At 43.0% G+C, this 19,301-nt stretch overlaps 1 protein-coding gene and 1 pseudogene across 3 annotated transcripts in view; one reads left to right on the top strand and one right to left on the bottom strand.

Annotated features, from left to right (window-relative positions):
- Positions 1-19,301, top strand: part of AP3B1 (adaptor related protein complex 3 subunit beta 1) — a 321,148-nt gene that overhangs the window by 282,733 nt on the left and 19,114 nt on the right. For both annotated transcript variants that reach the window (XM_064596275.1, XM_064596274.1), the window contains exons 30-32: positions 1,578-1,677; positions 1,983-2,142; positions 2,639-2,753. The gene's annotated coding sequence lies outside the window, so the exon portion shown is untranslated. The remainder of the gene's footprint in view (positions 1-1,577; positions 1,678-1,982; positions 2,143-2,638; positions 2,754-19,301) is intronic.
- On the bottom strand, positions 12,633-13,556 carry LOC123859254 (large ribosomal subunit protein eL6-like; annotated as a pseudogene). Its single transcript, XR_006794402.2, has one exon. The product of XR_006794402.2 is annotated as a large ribosomal subunit protein eL6-like (transcript).

The raw sequence follows: 19,301 nt of genomic DNA, 5'->3' as shown, positions 1-19,301 counted from the left end.
ATGTTTATCAAATATTTAAACATCCCATTTTTATTGAGCCATAATATCCATTGAATATGTAAGCAAAAGAAGGAGGATGAATTTTCTTTTTCACAGCAAGAATACAATGGCAATTCTTTGCTCATGATCTGTTTCCATCTGTACAATAAAGTCACATTTGAATTCTCATATTTGCTGGAAAAAAAAGTAAATCATTCTCTATCTTCCATAAATACGTATTTCGTAAGTCCAGATCAACTGATTGATCTATCACAACATTAATTGATCAGCATAGCATCTGTCTGTCCATTTATTCATCTGAGAGAGAAGCAGATGACATACAATTAGTTTCATAATGGAATAACACTTTCCCTCCAATTAGCATAGCTGTGCATGTGATAGGAAGGTTCTAGTCTCGAAGGCAAGTGAATATTTATTATTTCCTTGTACCAGGGCGAACAAATCAGTTTAGGGACTGAACATCTCTTGTTTAAAATGAGTATCACTGGTCAGAAATATCCACTTTGAGTGTGGTACCTACGATACAGTCTGTAAACCACCATTGCAAAAGACTGCATCTCCAGTAAACTAAACCAGTGCCCAAACCACCTTGCTCATTATGATGGACAGTAATCAGTGAACTAATAAAACGATTGGAGCTGAAATCATATTTTGCATTCACAGCAGCAATGGAATAACGAATAAGCCATAGAGATGAATATACATATTCATTTTCCCTCTTTACGACACACACAAACCTTGCTCTCTCGCCTTATAGTTGTATGAGAGTCAACACAGTGTTTGACGCACTGAAATACAGTGGCAAATCATGTTTGACGAAGGAGGTGGCTCCTGCTTTAGTGCGTTCCATTCACTGGGGAGAAGCAGATAGTTTGTGGGGGTCTCTCTCTAAGAAGGCAGAACCATAATTCCAAGTCCAGAGGTCAGGAATTTATTTTCATGGTGTCAAAAGCATGTTTTAACGATGTAATGTGTATTCTAGTATCCCCTGGCTGATGGGGTAGATGTGCTCCTTGTTAACAGAGAAAACTGAGGTTTTATGACACGGAGTTTGGGTCAAGAATGAAAAGTTTTGAAGATTTACATTTTTCTTCAGCATTGACCTTTTGGCTTTATTCCTTAATTAAGCAAAGACATGGCAGCAAAAGGGGGTATTATGGGCCTGCTGTATCCCCAGGGTGTTATGAGATACCAGACACAGTTAAGCTATCTCAAGACAACCATGTTCTCTGGAGTTACTTTATTGCTATTATAAAAAATCTTTATTATGGGAAAAAATATGTATTTTTATGCCAGAAGAAGATGAAGATGACAGTTAGGCTGTTGAATGGTAGTTTCAGTTGAGCTTCGTGCCCACAGAGATTGTAAAACACCCAAGACTAAGGGAGGGCTCCTGATAGAATCTTAAGAAACCTAAAGGGGTATATTAATCTTTGTGAAATTCATAGTTGGAACAGGCTACCATTAACTGGCACTTTCCAGTTATCAAGATATTTTATGAAACTGAAAAAAGTCCTATTACACTTGCTAACAGGGCCAACTTTGAGGGTGTGGCTAATGAAATAGTCTCTTTCCAGATTGTCTCAACTGTAAGAACCTTGAGATCCTGAATCCCCAAGGATGCCTGCTGCTTTTCTTACGTGCTGCCTAGCATGGCCTTTGTACAGAAGATTCTGTGTGAGTTTGCTTTTCTTTACTAAGGAAAAGAAAGCCTTTAATTGAGTGGCTGCTCTTTTCAATTCGATTTTTATTGCTTTTAAAGCAAATATGCTGCCCTTTCCCCTCTGAAAAAAATCACCTTTGCTTAAACTACTGACACCTCTTTCCGTCAATATTGATCAAAATAAGACACCTTATTTAAAAAGTGTTATTCCTTAGACCTTTCATCATGAGCTTCCTTTGCTACCAGGAACAGCTTAGGTACTTGCTTATGTACTAGTCTTTGGGTTTATAATTTATGTTTCATTCTCTCTGAATTCCAGAAGGAGTTTGATGTGGTTCTTGCATTTGTGTTCTCTTGGCTCTCACCGATGGGGCTTCTGGGAGCTGACCACCCCCCGCCCCCGGAATTGACCTGTCTCCTATGTATCTGTAGCAAAGGAACAGATGGAATTCTTTCCGTTCTACCCATGGGAGGAAGAGGTAGGTTGGGATCCCTCACCCACACTTTCCGCTCCTGAACGAGGGAAGTGGGTCACCGCTATCGAAGCAGTGAACAGAGGCAGGGAACCTTTTGGATCTTTTGGTTGGCATAAAGAAAGCCTGGTTTCGGGGGCGCCTGGGTGGCTCAGTTGGTTGGGCGACTGCCTTCGGCTCAGGTCATGGTCCCGGAGTCCCGGGATCGAGTCCCGCATCGGGCTCCCTGCTCGGCAGGGAGTCTGCTTCTCCCTCTGACCCTCCTCCCTCTCATGCTCTCTGTCTCTCATTCTCTCTCTCTCAAATAAATAAATAAATAAATAAAATCTTAAAAAAAAAAAAGAAAGCCTGGTTTCTACATAAAGTTTCTACATAAAGAAAGACTGATGCTAGTTTCTTCCTCCTCCGCTCCTCCCCCTCCTCCCCCCTCCTCTCCTTCTTCTCCTCCTTCTTCTTCTTTTTCTTCTTCTAATAGTTACTTTATCCCCACATTGCTCAACAGATTTCTCATGAGGAAGTCTGCCGCTCCAGTTTGCCCAAAGTTGGCCATCTAGGAATGGGCTGCTTCGAGGGGCCCTCCGTGCATCCTCTCTGGGCTGGCCCGCAGGAATCCACAGGTTAGTCTCACTACACCCATCAGTGTGCACCTACAGTCTCTCAGCCCTAGGCGATGGCTCACTTTTTAGCAATTTTTTCAGTACAACAGAACTGCATTGCAGGGGTTTGGAATGGTCCTTTGCATTATAAAGAGATTTCACTAGTTGACCCAGCAAGTTATTTGTGCAGAGCCCACTTTGGGTACTCCTCGGTGCGGAGGCAGTAGGGAGGCTCCAGGATGACACACGGTCCTTGCTTCTGTCAGGGATATCATGGTGTTGGGGGAAGAGGAGTCTGTGCCCCTCTGACCCCACAAAAGAGAAAGCTGAGGGTGTCATTTAGTGCTTCGTTTGGGAACTAGAAAGGGAACTTCCAGCTGGACCTAGGAAGAGATGGAGCCAGAGGGGATTTGGGTGGGGAGGCAAGGAATAGACTCATGAATTAGAGAAATTCTTGTGGCTAATCTATGCTCTGCAGCCTGAGATATTCACATTCCTTATTGAGGAAAACTTTTGCTGGGTATCCGTTTCCTAGTGAGAATGTCACTTTCACTTTCAGTTTCATTATATTTTGGACAGAATCTGTTTCCTGGTGTAAGTTTGCTGGCTCCATCCTTAAGAAAGATGCTCAAATTACGTACACCATCATCAAACCTTCAGTACCTAGCTCCATGTTTCTTCCCAGAAACCAAGTGGCATCCAGGTGGGCTTGTGAGCCACTCCAAACATGTAGATCTCTCCTTCTGTTGTGAGAGCAGAGTAATCTCAGGAGATTGGTGTCACTGAATATCCTCCCAAGCATAGCTGTCAAGTATATAGATTCAAAAATTCACCATTTCATTTGATCCATTTTCAGAGCTTATTGAGTTACTTGTGTTTCTCCTCTTCCAAAATGCTGTGTGCTCTTCCCGCGGTGCTCTTTTATTTGGAAGACCCCAAAGCAGGCCACCCAGGAGTCAGGGGAAAAAGCCTTCCTATATGAACCAGTGTGAGCAATGTCGGAAAAATGTGGTACAAAGCTGACAGAAACGCCAAGTTCTAGTTTTCCTATTTCTGGAGGATTATATCAAACAGGTTTAAAATAATGGAAAATATCTGGTCTCTCCGCATGGGGTAGCAGAAAGGTGACTGCCACCAATGAGACAATGTTATATGGACTTGATGTATTATATAAAACACTTGAAATGTTATGTACATAACAATGTTAGAGTACTTGGTCCTTTGGAACAAAATAGACCAAAGCAACTTACAAATTTGGCATCGTGACTCAAGGTTTGAATGGAAATAGCCAAGAAACCATAAGGCAAACACAGAGCCCAACTATTATTTCTCCTTAGTATCACCACTTCTTTCTGATTTTTTTTTTTTAAATGCTGCTGAGAAGATGTAAAAAGTAGATTTTGAGCAAGGCAGGCAATGATTAGCATCTGCAAAGGAGACCTCTGGATACTCAGTCATTCAGTAAGAAGTACCCAAAGACAGAATTTGGATCATTATTAGAAATAATATATTGATGTCACACACACACACACACACACACACACCATCAAATCTATTTCCCAATCTTCAGCCTGATTAATGGAAATTCCAAAGAACTTCATTCAGATTGGATTGTTGATGTGGGCATCCCAACTCAAATCCACTGTAGGTGATTTTATTTCCCTGTGATTAAGGCCCATGGTTCGATAGCATTAGAAATGCTGTAGAGAAGCATTTCTCTACAGTAGAGACGAAATTACAATTCCTTGCACTTGGCAAAATGTTTGCTATTGAGGATTCCAAATTCTCCTGGTCATGAGGAGCTCAAGAAAGGGAACGTTTTATTCTTCTTTCCACCAGCAATTTGTTTATCTATAGTTAGCAAATGCCAAAGGTGGTTATTTGTTTTCTTTTTTGTTGTTGTTCTTGTTTTCTTTTGTTTTTCATAGGTCTGTGAGTCCAGAACTTAAAGATGTCTCCATTTTGCATGAAAACGGTGTCAACATCTGACATTATAGCATGATTAGATGACATGAGTCTTAACTGGTTTCTGGTCCAGAACATTGGTTTGTCAACCACTATTTTTTGTTGTTCTACAGTTCATTACACACACACACACACACACACAAATGCGGGCAGGCAGTAAAATTATGCTAGAATTGCTGAAGAATTATAAGTAGGGAAAGTGTGTTTAGCTCTTGAATCCAGTACTTGAAATCATAAGGATAAATAATCACCACCAGCAATCTTGTCCCTGATTTTGTTTCAGTCATTAGAATTCTGTTGCGATGTTTACCGCTCGGGCTTCCTTAAGAAACTGGGTTACTTCCTCTGTCAGAGCCCCGCAGGGAAGTCAGAAAGCCAATGTTTGAGGTAACGTGGCAATGCATTTTAAGAAGAATCAGCTCCTAAGAAGTGGGGAGAAAATATATTATTGGACTTTGCAGGGCAAACATGCCCCAGCAGGTTGGAGACTACGAGGAGTGGGGTCCCGCTGGCCGCGGTGGCCCCCTCCTGCCCGCACCTCGCGCTGGGCGGCCCTTGCACGAGGCCGGCCCGGGTCGCCTCCGCTCCCGGGGGAGCCGGGCCCTCGCGCTCCCTCCAGGATGGGACAGGATATGACAGCCCGGTTTGTGCACCAGCATCCTTAATATTTCCTTCCTTTCAGAAGCAAATAGAGCGTTCCCTTATCTGAATGCTAATTTCCTAGTTAAAAACCCTCCCTTGCTGACAAGGGACTGAAAGAGTTTTAAATCACAGATGTAGAGTATCAAATGCAATAATGCTCTTGCAATAGTGCATTGAAGCCTCAATTAATTAACCCTTGGGCTAAGTAGGCAGGTACATGGCGGTGGCCGCAGGCGGTGGATGGATGAGATTTAAATGTGCATCTCATTTCCCCAGCACGGAGCATGCCGTTTGGTTCAGAAAAGAGTCATTTTGCACACTCGCCTCATTTACTCGCCGCTTTAATCCTCCTAATTCCACCTGAGATCGGGGGAGAATTGAAAAGGAAGGCGAGGAGCAGGGGCTGCCGGCCGGGCTTTTGTTGCGCGTGGTCCCCCGGGGCCCCGGGGCCTCCAGCGGGTCTCGCCTCGGAGCAGGCGTCGACGGGAAACGTGCACAGCGAGATCAAGGCGGATGGGGCTGCTTTTACATTTTTAGGGGGTGCGGGCAGTTCTGGGAGGAGGACGCCGGACCAAGCCCACCCCGTCCGGGTGCGGAGTCCCCAAGCCAGGCCGCAGCCTCGGCTGGGCGCCCCAGGGCGCGGGGACGGGCGCGGGGGGTGGGGGGCGCGTCTGCGGGCCGAGGCCGCGGGGCCAGAGGCGCGGTGCGCGCGCGGGCGGGGTGCGGGCTCCGGTCTGGCCGCGCTTCTGAGTCCCGCCGCCCGGGTTCAAGAACCACATCCCGCCCTCGGCCCGGCGCCGTGTCCCGCGCTGACTAGGTGTAACTCTCCAGCTCATTTCTCTCCACGCGATTTACCATCTGTGAACTCGTCTTTAACCTAATAAAAATCATCTAGCTTTTGACTAACAAGAAAAGGAAACAGTGCTCATTGTGGGGTTTGGGGAAAATGGCTTCACTAATGTGCAGGATGAGAACGGAGTGATTTATAGGCGGTTTTAACTGTAGGCTATGATTAGGGGGCTGGTAGTAAGTGCATTAGATGTCTAAGTGTGGCAATAGAGTAAATAGGCGTTTTATTTATCGCAGTGCCAGGGGCCTCTTAGCGGAAGAGCGCTTCTCCAAATTGAAATATAGCAGAGTTTACACTCCTGATTAGGGCTTCAAGCGCAGAGCCCAAGGCTATCAGCTAAGCAGAAACAACGCTCGCTGACACCTAATTGTCACTGGATTAATGTGCAAACAGGGACAGCGAACAGCAACAACAAATAACCTAGTGTCAGAGTCGTTGGTGGCAGTGTCCACTCACAGTGACTTGGGGCCAAATTGGAGTTTATATGTCAAAACGGGCTCGGATCAATGTGTCGGGCTCCTGCGAAGGGCTGGATGGAGTCGTGGCAGGTTGTTGATCTATGTGTGTGGGGGGGCATAGTATGTGCCTGGGAGTGGAGGGGAGCAGGCAGACGGAGGAGGTGCAATGCCTGTCCATTAATTTTTTTTTTTCTGCTTTATGCTCCCGAATTCACAGCTATTAAGACAAATTTATGTGAATCAGGTCTTTCTCTCCAGGATCTTGTGACTTTCGCCTGGGTCTCCATATAAAATTTAATAACCCTGTTTGTGAATCAAATCATTCCCACAACAACAGATTCAATCTGGGTTGCCACCTGTCTGGCTTTGGACAGGAGCAACCAAATTGGGCAGCTGGGTTCCAGCTTTTCATGGGGGCTGGTGGTTGGTTGGCTGCCGGTAGCTCAGTTGGCCCTGGAGTCTTCCAGAGCAAGAGCTAGATGTGGCTGAAGGGGAAAAGGAGGACAGCCTTCCATATTCCCTGGACCCTCCTTTCTCTTTAAATGACCAACCTGGTGGCAGCCCTATTTTAAAAACACAAGAACTCATAACAGCCCAAAGCAAATGGTGGAATAGGTTACCATCCAGGAAGTTCTTATGCTCACTCATTTTTCTTCTACAATTAGCCATTTAGGGAGGGAAAAAGTCACAAATACATGAATTATGTTCCTAAATGTATTTCTAAAGTTCTTAAGTTTTATTGAGCATGAAAGTTGGTCTTTCCCTGTGTTAAGGACTGAAGAAGCTATAGAACTAGCTAGTAGCTCAATGGTGCAAAGTCTTATGATTTAAACTTGACATTTGCAATTTTTTGCCATAAAATATTACTTTCTTTATTTCAAGACTTTAGTTGAAAACCTCGTAATTCCTTTTAAGCTCCATTTGATTGTCAATTGCACAACTCTCTCTAAAGCTTAGGGCTTATGATTTTCATACACACATGATTTATGCTTTTTGTGTCACAATATAATGTACTTTGGTACAGCTCCTACTTATTTCCCTTGCATCACGAAAGCCTTCCCTTTTAGAGGCTGGGATTTTTATAGGGAAGCTATGAAAGAGTTGTGACCTGGCTATAGATCTTGAATTGTCCGAAATTGCCATTTTCGCTGCCATTGCCAGCCTTCTGTGCCACTCCATTTAATATGTTTTCAGAAAACGGTGATCTGGCTATCTGCATATTTGGATAACAGAGTCAAATAAATTTTCACTATTGAAAATTTCAGTAGCTGGCTGCAGAAAGCCCATTCCCTGCCTTGACTGCAGAGAAGGATGGCAAAACATATTCTAGAAGTTGCAGACCCTGAGATTTCTTTGAATCCATTTGCTGTGAGAAAATCATAAAGCTGGATCTGCAATAAGGAAATCGCAATTCCATTTACTAACAATGTGCTGAATGATTTCAATGTATGTTTAATCCGGGCATAGAACTGTAAGTTCATCCAAGCTGCTCCTGACTGGACATGAAATTTAAGTTAATGGTCCTCATTAGAACAACACTACCTAACCAAAATATCGTAAGTAGATATTAAGTTTTCTGAAAAGATTAATAATATATATTGTCATGATAAAGATTGGAATTCACCCAGGAAACATTTAGTTCATCCGAATTTTTACACTTCGTAGATCTTGTTTTGTGGCTTCCTAGAAGCAGAAGGAAATTTAGAGACCATCAAACCCTCTTTACAGCCCTATTTGCAGATGGGAAAACTGAGGCCCAGAAAGGTTAAATGTCTTGCTCAGTGTCACACACATGCATAACTAAAGCTTCCACATATTCCTCATATACATTATTATTCCAATCAAGCCATAGACATTGTAAGCATAGGAGAAAAATTCAAATGTTTTTGTCATACTTGTCAATTTTAGTTATTTTGGCATTTAAACATTACAACTTTTCTGGTGTATAAAAACTCATTTTTTTAATTACTAAGAAATAATTGAAAGTTGGCATTATTCTTTGCTAATTTATCTGGAAATTTTGAAACAGAATTAAAAATTTAGAGAAGTTTTCAGTGTTTGAAAGAGTTGCTATATGTCAGTTATTTGAGGCTAAGTTTATATTATTCCTCTGCCAGTTTTCTCCTTTTATTGCCCAGTCTTTCTACTTTGGGACTTTCGGCCTCCTTCAGACTCTACAGGGAGGAAAAAACAAGACTCAAAGGAGTTGATTTTGGGGCACCTGGGTGGCTCAGTCGGTTGAGCGTCTGCCTTCAGCTCAGGTCATGATCTGGGAGTCCCAGGATCGAGCCCCACATCGGGCTCCCTCTTCGGCGGGGAGTCTGCTTCTCCCTCTCCCCTCACCGAGCTCATGCTCGCTCTCTCTCACTCAAATAAATAAATAAAATCTTTAAAAAACGTTGATTTTATCATTACTTAATAAAATATTTCATGGAGAACCTAGGACGAGAACTCCAGACAGAATGAAGTTTGTCATACTTCCCCACGGCTCTCCCTGGCTCCTAGTATGATGGGTTACCACCAAGGAATATTTGGTAGGTTTTTAAATAATTCTGTTGAAGACTTACAGATTTATTTATATGTGAATCACTCTTGGAGTTTCAGTGATTGCCTTTTGTGTACAGACTTCAGGATATGTCTGAATTATGAAGCTTCCACCTGATTGGTGTGGCTAGGTTTTAAGAGAGTTGAGTAAACTGACATAAATTATGTCAACCAAGAAAAAATAAGTCACCCAGAATTTTGAGTACGACTATTTAAATCTAGATCTAATCTGAAATTTCTGGCAAGGTGGTCAGACTCTGGGAAATATGTTCACTTTAAGGAAACTGCTGAAATCTGAGGTTGGCCCACCAGTGGGGCTGTAAGCCTTGGAGTCTGATGTATACTGACCCAGTCCACACACCTCCCCCAATCTGAGTTCTTGAGAATTTCAAAACCAGTCATCATCAAAATAACCAGTGCTAGGTTTATAACTTGGCACAACAAACATGATTTTCATTTCCTAGACTGAAATTATTGTACAGAACTCTGTAAAAGGAAGGAAGAGGGTGAAGCAATTCTGGAATTATCCATGAAGGGGACATCATTTGTTCTTGGTGAACAGCTGGGGAGGCACTGTAATCAAAACCTTCTCAGAGAGAAGGACCAGGTAGTGAAGGGAAAAGAGCCTGGCTGTGTGATGTGTGGGAGGCGTGGGTTTGTATGGTCCAGGCGCTCCGAGCACCTAGTGGGTGACCTTGGGCAAATCACTGTCCACCAGCCATGTAGCAGAGCCTCCTAATTGGCAATTAAGGGTGTAGGCACACAATTTATTAAGGTGGGGTCTGTGAGCCCACAAAGTCAATACCCAGTAGACCCCCCCCCCCAGGGAGCTCTTGTGCCCTCGAGTTTAAAACTTGTATGAAGCTTGTACAAAGGACCTACACATTGTCTTGTAAATGTGAGGTTTTTAATCACTTCTGCTGTAGCAGTTTGAACTCTAATATTGCAGTTTGAGGAAAAGACCTGAAGAGACACTGATGACTGATATAAAATACCCCTCTAGACCATGGGAGTACTTCATAGGCATACTCTCTAGATGCAGGTGCTCGGGAGAACATCAGCGGTCACCACTGTTTGCCTTCCTCTCTGTCTCTCTCTCTCTCTCTGTCTGCCACCATACTTTTTGGTAATTAACAAAAAATAGTTTGTGGATTAAAAATATTGTAAGATATCTTCTCCCTGATTTTTTCTCCTATTTAAACTACTATGTCATGTCTTTAAGAAATACCATGAGTTTGTGTATATGGTAACATGATTTTTTTTGGACATTTTTACCTTCTGAAATAAAATGAAATTCCCAAATATCCTGAATCAATATGCTTTCAGGATGGTGCAAGGAGGGGCGCCTGGGTGGCTCAGTTGGTTGGGCGACTGCCTTCGGCTCAGGTCATGGTCCTGGAGTCCCTGGATCGAGTCCCGCATCGGGCTCCCTGCTTGGCGGGGAGCCTGCTTCTGCCTCTGACCCTCCCCCCTCTCATGTGCTCTCTCTCTCAGTCTCTCTCTCTCAAATAAATAAATAAAATCTTTAAAAAAAAAAAAAAAGATGGTGCAAGGAGCCCAGTTCATAAACATTTTCCTACTCAAACATAATTAAAGGCAGACAGCATACTGTATTGCAAACATGCACAGTGCTCTTTGGCTAGCTCTTTTTAGAAATTACTTTTTTCTACCCCAGTGTCAGAGAGCTAATTTCATTTTCATGTTGTCCAGATTGGAAAATCTAATAGGCGTTTCCTGCATGGGGCCTATAGCTTTCTCAGACTCAGTGTCAGTTTGTGTTCTTGCATGGTTAAAATGAAAGCAAAAGTATTTGGTAAGCAGTAAGCAACTCTTTCCATCATGTTTACTATTGCTCTTGGAGGAACAGTACAATGCGTGCTTTCTGTATACTCTCTGTAAGGTTGGATTTTTTTTTTTTTTTTACTGAAGGGAAGTTTTTCTAAGAGCACATCTTTTTAATGGTATACTTTCCCCTTCTCAGTGAGGGACTATTGATTGAGTGGACACCGCTTACTGTAGCTGTTCGGAGCCGCCAGCCACCGAGTTTCCTGTGATTGATTTTATATAGCACCTTTTGTACTTGAGAAATCCCAAAGCACTTAACAAAGCCGTGAGTGAACTTGATGCTGATGTGATGGTGTCGGCAGACGCCGCCTGGGGCGCGAACCCGCGGCAGCTCACATCGCTCAGATCCTTGGACTCTCCAGAGAGCCTGTTGGCTGGGCCACCCCGGTTCTCTCTGCTCTGCCTAGACTCTCCAGACTGGAAAGGACGTCTAGCCATCTTCTAGAATATTCCTGGGTCACCACGCTGAGCAGCCCTACATGACTCCAGACAGATGAGCTAGGCCCCTGTGGGTAGCTTCCAACTAAGAAGCTCTAAGACTCTCTGATTTCGTGAGTACCTCTGGCACCTTGAGTAGGTGCCCAGCGTTATGTCAGGCCTCTGCCCCCCTGGACAGGGGAAGACGCTTTGGCTAATGTTAGTATAAGGTACGCGCAAAAGCAAACAAAAGACATCTCCAGAAATGCATAACAGGGTTCCCCTCAGAAGGACAGTACATCGTTGCTCCCTTCTTGAACTCCTAGCCCAGTGCTTAGCACAGAGTAACCCTTCAGCAAATGTTTGTTGAGTGAATACATGTGCATGCAAAGTATCCCCTCAGTGTCAGCGAAAGCAAATTTCAGTCCAGAGTAATGGCTGTTCACGGCCTGGCATCACTGATCTTAGCAGTGAGCATGCAAAATAAGCCGGACTTGTCCCTCTAGAAACAGCCAAAGTGGGACGAAAATAATGCCCTTTTCTTTTTTCTACTCTGGTTCCTGATGCCAAAAGCCAGAGCTGCTTGTTTTACTTGGAGATTGGTGACAAAGAGGAGACGACCTTAAGCTCAGAGGGAGAACTCTGGTCTGTTTACCTCCAGGAAAATGAATCAGGGGAAGGAGAAGTAGGGCAAGTCAGAGGAGAGGATATCGTCATGGCCTTGTATGAGCGGGGAACTGACAAGAACACTGTCATTGAGGGAACAGAAAGAAAGTCATAATGTTCTTCCTAGGAATCTGGGCACTTCTCACCCTCATCTTCAAAGACTTGAGCTTCCTTAGGTGTCCCTAGCAGGGAGCAGGAAGACCGCTGGGGAGGAGGGTGGAGAGAGCCCAGGCTAGTTCTGGGTACCCCCTCCCACCACTGGGGGAGAGGAGAAGCAGTGACAGTTTCAAGGTGATGGTGCAGGAAGAGTTGGTGGGGTGTCCTCTCTGGCTCCAGCGGGATTCAGACCCGGGTGTCTGTTTCATCACACATCTCCTCACCCAGTTAGCGTGTTTAAAAGAGAGAGAGAATGTCTAAGTGAAAATGAGTGTGTGCATCCTCTTCACCTGTGCTTTCTTTTCTTCATATGCATGGGCTTTGGAGTTCATTTTCTTTCCTTTTTTTTTTTTTGAAATGGATCAGTTATTTAATTACGTTCTTTGTAAGAAATTTAGAACACCTATTGGTGAGGGTAAACCCCGTTTGTGAGAGAAAACATAGAGCGGAGGTAGTCCTGAAGCTGAGGAACAGCTTTGATCTTTGGCAGAATTTGCGAGTCCACAGCTTTCTGATCAACCTTGCGCTGCTCTGTAATCTCGTATTTCTCTTTCTCGGTGTCGAAGATCTCACCCTCCTGGTGTCTGGGCTTGGCGCGGCGTCTTCTTCTTGAAGTAAGCATCAGCGAGATGTTTAGGGATTTTCACACTGCTGATATCAATTTTGGTAGAAGTAGCAATGACGAATTTCTGGTGTGTTCTACGCAGAGGAACTCGATTGAGGGACAGCGGTTCGGTCACAAGTAGCAAGCCACTGCTCAGTTGCTTCAGGAAAACTACCCTCTGGCCTCTGCGGCGCCCAGTGAGGATGATCAAAATGGTCCCGGGAGTGATACTAGCTCGCAGCTTTCTCATGTGCTGACTGAAAGGTTTTTTGCCATGGCTCAACAGCTTTCGAGGCACATCTTCAGTAGGATAATACCTAGGCTTTTTGCAAAGTTTAACCACTCGGGAACCACCGTTCTTGTCACCACCAACTGGTTTTGTGACCGTAGCAAGAACTTTCTCCTTCTTTTTCTTTTCAACCCTGGATTTAGCTGCCGAATACTTCCTCTTGTACATGGCCTTTCTGGAAGACATAGCCAATCGGGAATATCTGCCAATTCCTCTGACAAGGACAGGGTTTCGGCTGCAGTGGGGCTTCCCCTTCTTTGGCGTTTTAGCCTTGGGGTTACCCTTCTTAGCCTTGCCACCAGCATCAGCCTTCTTAGCTTCAGGCTTCTTCTCCTTAGTATCCAGCTTCTCAGCTTTTTCGCCCACCATCTTGCGAGATGGGAAAGAGCGGAGTTCATTTTCAAGCCGACAGATAATTTACTTTTGCCTCACACAATGCTTGACATCTATTATCTCCTTCGCTCTTTGAATGACCTGGGGAGACGGATGGTATTATTGTGCCCATTTTACAGATGAAGAAGCTGAGGCCCAGAGAGAGGGCAAGTGACTTGCCCAAGGTCACACAGCTAGCAAATGGTACAGCTGGGATTCATACTCAAGTTACTAAATGCCACATCTCACTCTCTGTCCACTGTGTCTTACTGTCTCCATCTCACACTGAAAAAAAACCAAATCCTGCTTAAAAAAAGAAAATTTATTGTTATGACACGCTGGCATTTGAAGGATTAAGTTGTGAATATTTATAGTTGATTTTCGAGCTCACATCACAGAGCTGGATGCGTATTACTATAAGCTATCAACTAAAATCGCCTCCTCCTCTTCCTTGTTTTTCTTCTTCTTCATGGGTCTCTTCTTTGTAGGAACAGAAATAAGCACCTGTGATTTTCACCCATGAGGTTCATGGCTATGTGTATTGACACCACTTGAGGCATGTCTTCCGTCAAGACCTCAGTAACAGGGCCCCTGGGTGGCTCAGTCATTAAGCATCTGCCTTTGACTCAGGTCATGGTCCCAGGGTCCTGGGATCGAGCCCCGCATCGAGCCCCGCATCGGGCTCCCTGCTCCGCGGGAAGCCTGCTTCTCCCTCCCCCACTCCCCCTGCTTGTGTTCCTTCTCTCGCTGTGTCTCTCTGTGAAATAAATAAATAAAATCTTTAAAAAAAAAAAAAAAGACCTCAGTAACAGTCTCTAAGATATGAAGGCTGGGCTGGACCAATGTGTTCCAAGGCCCCTTTCAGCACCAAGAGACTGTGATTCTGTGCTGGTGACTGTCCAGGGGCCTCTCGCTGAAGAACGAGGGCAAGATGGATGGCGTGAACGGGAACTTCATTAAGTTCCACACTGGCTTGCTGGGAACTGATGACCGCAGGCCCTGGGCTCCAAGCCAGGCACAGGGACACACACCGGACTGCGTTCCTGCCCTCAAGCCTGTGGGGTCTCGCAGAGGCCCCCACAGAGGCCTGAGAACGCGCAGTTGTTGTTCACCTGTTTACCTTTTATTGGAGAACTTTAAGGTGTGCTCATATGAGTCATTGAAAGGGTATCGACACCTGACTAATCCTTCTTTTTATGCATTGTTTAAAAAGCCCTATTTAAATAGATGGATATTGGAGGAGACATGAACAAAACCATCATGTTGTGTTCTTGGTAGACTGCATAGAAAAGCAATTCCAGAGACTTAAACAGTTAGGGAATATGCCTTGGAAGTCCAACACAGGGGTGGGGAGGGCCTTGGGCATTTGGACTGGCGTGAGCGAGCTGAGGGAGAACCTGATTAAGAGAACCAGGGTCCAGCTCAAGGGGGGCTCAGGGAGGATGGATGGCATGGCAGCTTTGTTTAGAAGAAAAGCCGGTCAAAGCCACAGGGAGTCCTTGCAGGCCAAAGGAGAGAAAGTTGTTCCCCGGGAGAGAGTGGCATTTTGGAAAACTGAAAATCGCTTCAATAATATCGTATGTGAGAATCCTTGTTTCCAAAAAGAAATACAATAAACCTCGCAGTTTGAAGGCTTCTTCAATATTTTACAAATCACACAATCATCTCCAGCTTTTGGCACAAAGAAAAATCCACATGACAAACCTTATGGAACATTAGCGATATCAAGATAAGCTACATCTGCCGAATACCAATGAAATTATCCCTACCTGCTGCTGGTGTTTTTGACAATGTGAGGCAGAGGGTCCGGTTTTTTCCTGTTAAAAATGGAAATCGGTGTTTGAGTATTCCATGAAGTTCTTCAGGTTCATTAACAAGGTCAAAATCAATGTTATTTTACTGTTTGGGATCATTTTTGGCGGAACAATGAAAAGAAACCATAGTAGAAGTAGTCTTAATATAATCATTTTCTTTTCATTGTTCTTTATGGGAAAATAATTTGGCCCGAAATTTAGTGGTCCCATCAGGGAGGTGATATCTTTAAAAAGGTGGTCTGAAGGACAGGTTTTACTGTACTTTAATAGGCTTATAGATTAATATAAATCTTAATATTCATAATCTTTACCATTTCTTTTCTCAGTATCTGCTCCATCTATACATCTATTTATAATGTATGTTTCAAACACAAGATATACTTGATTTTTATTGAATATACTGATGGTGCTACAGGGACAGCCACTCGACCTCGTTTAAAAAAAAGGAAGAAAAGAGCCAAGGGGTCAAATTTCTGGATAATCGGCTGCTGAAAACAGATTTTTGCAGATAATGCAATGGCCTGCCTGAAAGCAGATGTCCTCGCAAATTTGCCACTTGCTAGTATTTGTGTCAATAATAAAGAGATAAGGGTACCCCAAATGGCAAGTGTGAACTGGGGATGATCATGATGAGATGTGGACTGGCCCCCTGAAAGCTTGATTTTTCTAACTAAAACATGGAACATTTTCTACCTATGTATGTCCACCAAAGAAAATCACAATGATAACTAGACATGAAGTTTATTTATTAGATAAAGAGGAAAACATGTAGATAGGCATTGCTTGACATGAATTATTTTTATGTGGTCATTTAAGGGAAAAACATCTAATTAACTGATGTTAGTTTTGTTTTGACTCTGAGATTTCTGCTTTGCCTGTCAGCTTATTGTGTTATCAACATTGAAAGAATAAGTGAATCTTGTGTGTTCCTGCACCTGTATAACATTGGTCTGTTACATAAAAAGCTGTCTATTAGAAAAGCAATACATCCTCATTATAGGAAACTTACAAAATATGGGGGGAAAACACATATTCCCACTACCCAGAGATAATCGTGTTAACATTTCTCTTCTCTGTATTGTTTTACACAGTTCAGAGCCTCCTATAAAACTGAATATGGATTTATTAAATTCCATTGTATTACTTCACTATTTCCTATTATTGGGTGTTTGGGTGGTTTTAGTTTTATCCTATTACTCTAAATATTAAAGATAAACATGTTTTTACCGATGTCTTTGTTTGCATTTCAGATCATCTCCCTAGAAACTAGTCCCAGAGATAGAATTATTAGAGTAAATGAAGTGAACATTTTTTTTAATTTTTTTTTTTTTAAGATTTTTATTTATTTGCGAGAGAGAGAATGAGAGACAGAGAGCATGAGAGGGAGGAGGGTCAGAGGGAGAAGCAGACTCCCTGCCGAGCAGGGAGCCCGATGCGGGACTCCATCCCGGGACTCCGGGATCATGACCTGAGCCGAAGGCAGTTGCTTAACCAACTGAGCCACCCAGGCGCCCTGAAGTGAACATTTTTAAGGCCTTTGATGCATATTGCTAAATTACTTTCCACAAAGCTTAGGCCAGTTTATAGTATAAACTTATTTTAATTAAATTCAATGTCTTTCACCCACATGACTGAAACAAGAGTGCTCTCAGCTTTCCACAACAGTGCTCTCCTGCGATTTGTCATGGCCTTAGGGTCCACGGTTGCTCTGGGGGAGGTACACGAGGGGTGTAGAGGCGTCTCTGCTGTTTCCAAGGCCTTCTGGGTCATTCACAGAAAGGCTTTTCTTGTTTAAAATTGTGTGGTCCTCAGACATAGTATTTAGTACCTTAAAGATTGATATTTTTAATAAAGGGAAGATAACTTGAATAATTAGCTCTGCATTTTCTTCACCTTTATTTATTGATTGATTTAAAGCAAAGAAACCCTGGAATTTATTATTAGGAAAATGGGACTTAAAGGTATTCATATTTCCTTGCCCACCCAATTCCTAGTTTTCTTGGTTTCAAATATCTTGTCCGCGACTCCTCAGTCTTTGAGAAAGCATTTGGTTATGTGCATAGTGTCACATTCCTGCCCCCTTTGTTGGAAGGCCTGTGGCTTTGTGCTTGCTGATGCCTGTGTGTGGAAGCTGGGCTCCCAGAAGACTGAAAACAGTGTCTCCATTTGCAGTCCCCCCATCCCTGCATCTGCGCACAGTAGGTTCCCCCAGATTGTCCACTGTGCTTGAAGCTGTTTAAACCTGTGGTAGCGTTTAAACGCTTGGTTATGCCAAGGCTCACTATGTTTGGGTATATGTGCATACTCATTTCCTGGAGCAGCTTTGCTTTCTGGCTCTCTGCTACATCCTATTTCAGAAAAGCAAAAAAAGATGTTGCAAACAGATTTCCTATTTGGGGTTCCCTTAGTCAGGCTGAGAATGACTTTTCACAAGGGGAGGGAAAGAATGGAAGTTCTTAAGTCCAAGAGGAACAGCCTTCTCAGAACTTGGTCCACCTTTGACCATGGCCAGTCCTGAATGCTTTTCTCTAAAGGGACGCCCTGAGAAAGCCAGGAGTCCGAGGACTGGGAAGAGGCTCAGTCAGGAAACTCACAACCTTAAATGTCTTTGTCCGGAGACTGACTACATAGTACATTAGTGAACTTTATTTTATATGAAACAGATCCTCTTACTATATTTCAAAGTCGTTTACAACTCTGTGTAAAATATAACCTCTTTACTAGGAGATGGTGGAATATAAACAGGAGGAACACAAATATTAATACTATCCTCACCATGCATGCCTTACAAAACACATTTGCTAAGTTTTGTTATATATAAAAATATATTTAGCTACCAATTTTACTGTCATTGTGGAAAATTACACAAGCCAATATATGTAAGTGAATAATTTTACATATAGTTAGTGTCTTTTTTGATTAAGAAAGTCGTTTAAAGGACATATTAATTATGCATCTTATGTATCCTATGAGGCTAGAGCAGCTCTGTGAATAGAGACCTGCCAGTTGTTTTGTTAAAATAACAGAATGCAGCTTTGATTAAAGAAAAAACTGGATGCAGCATATCTGGAAGAACTATTTTTACTATTAAAAAGGAGAGGATCAAAGTTATTGCTTTTTTTTTTGCAGATATAAGACTTTTGGAGGGAAGAGCTTTAGGCCACACAAATGTGTGGGACACAATGTAGTGAAGGTTGTGTATTTGCTAAAATGCTTCCTGGCTGGGACTCTCTGATTTAATGGCTTATGTATGTGGGAAAGTAGCCACTGAAACCAAACAGGAAATAACACACTAAAAGAGAAAAAAAAAATTTTTTTTTCATTATACTTGTAATTAGAAGCACTGCATTTCCACATTTAAACTTCTTGGGTTTGTAAAACCTCAAGCAATACCCCCCTACCAACCCACCCACCCCCAATAGATAAAAATCTACATTTGAAGAAAATGTTTTACAATCAAACTAGAGTTTGTCTTTGCCTTTTGGAAACAAAATGGAGTATTATCTGTCCAAGAAAACACTCTCTGGAAGTATTTTCCTGAAGCGTGTTTGACTTTTCAGGGTGTCTGTGAGCAAGTGTATCTGTGTTCACTGCTTTGTGGTCTCCTGCAGGCTGCTGGTGGTGGCTTTGAATGGGGCAGCTTCACAAAATCTGCATAAAAATTGGGAATTGTCAAAGTAATTTGCCATTTACTGACTCACTCCCTATGCCTTTTGTGTTTGGATCAATAAAAACTTAAATCCTTTACCTAGTTTAGTAACAACCTATTCTGAAGCATTACATTCCCCCTAATCTTTGCGAGTTCTGGTTGTACAGTTATCCATTTTCCATGATATTCATTTTAAAAGGTTAACAAACGAGAAACTAAACCAACCATACAAATAACAGCCCAAAGAACACTTTCCAAAATGTGTTGCCGTAGTGCCATTTCAAATTTAATATTCATG

The sequence above is a fragment of the Mirounga angustirostris genome, unplaced genomic scaffold (assembly GCF_029215605.1).
Source record: "Mirounga angustirostris isolate CCGP_5_RB_7025 unplaced genomic scaffold, mMirAng1.0.hap1 SCAF_7, whole genome shotgun sequence".
NCBI lineage: Eukaryota > Metazoa > Chordata > Mammalia > Carnivora > Phocidae > Mirounga > Mirounga angustirostris.
This window is presented reverse-complemented; position numbering and strand designations above follow the sequence as displayed.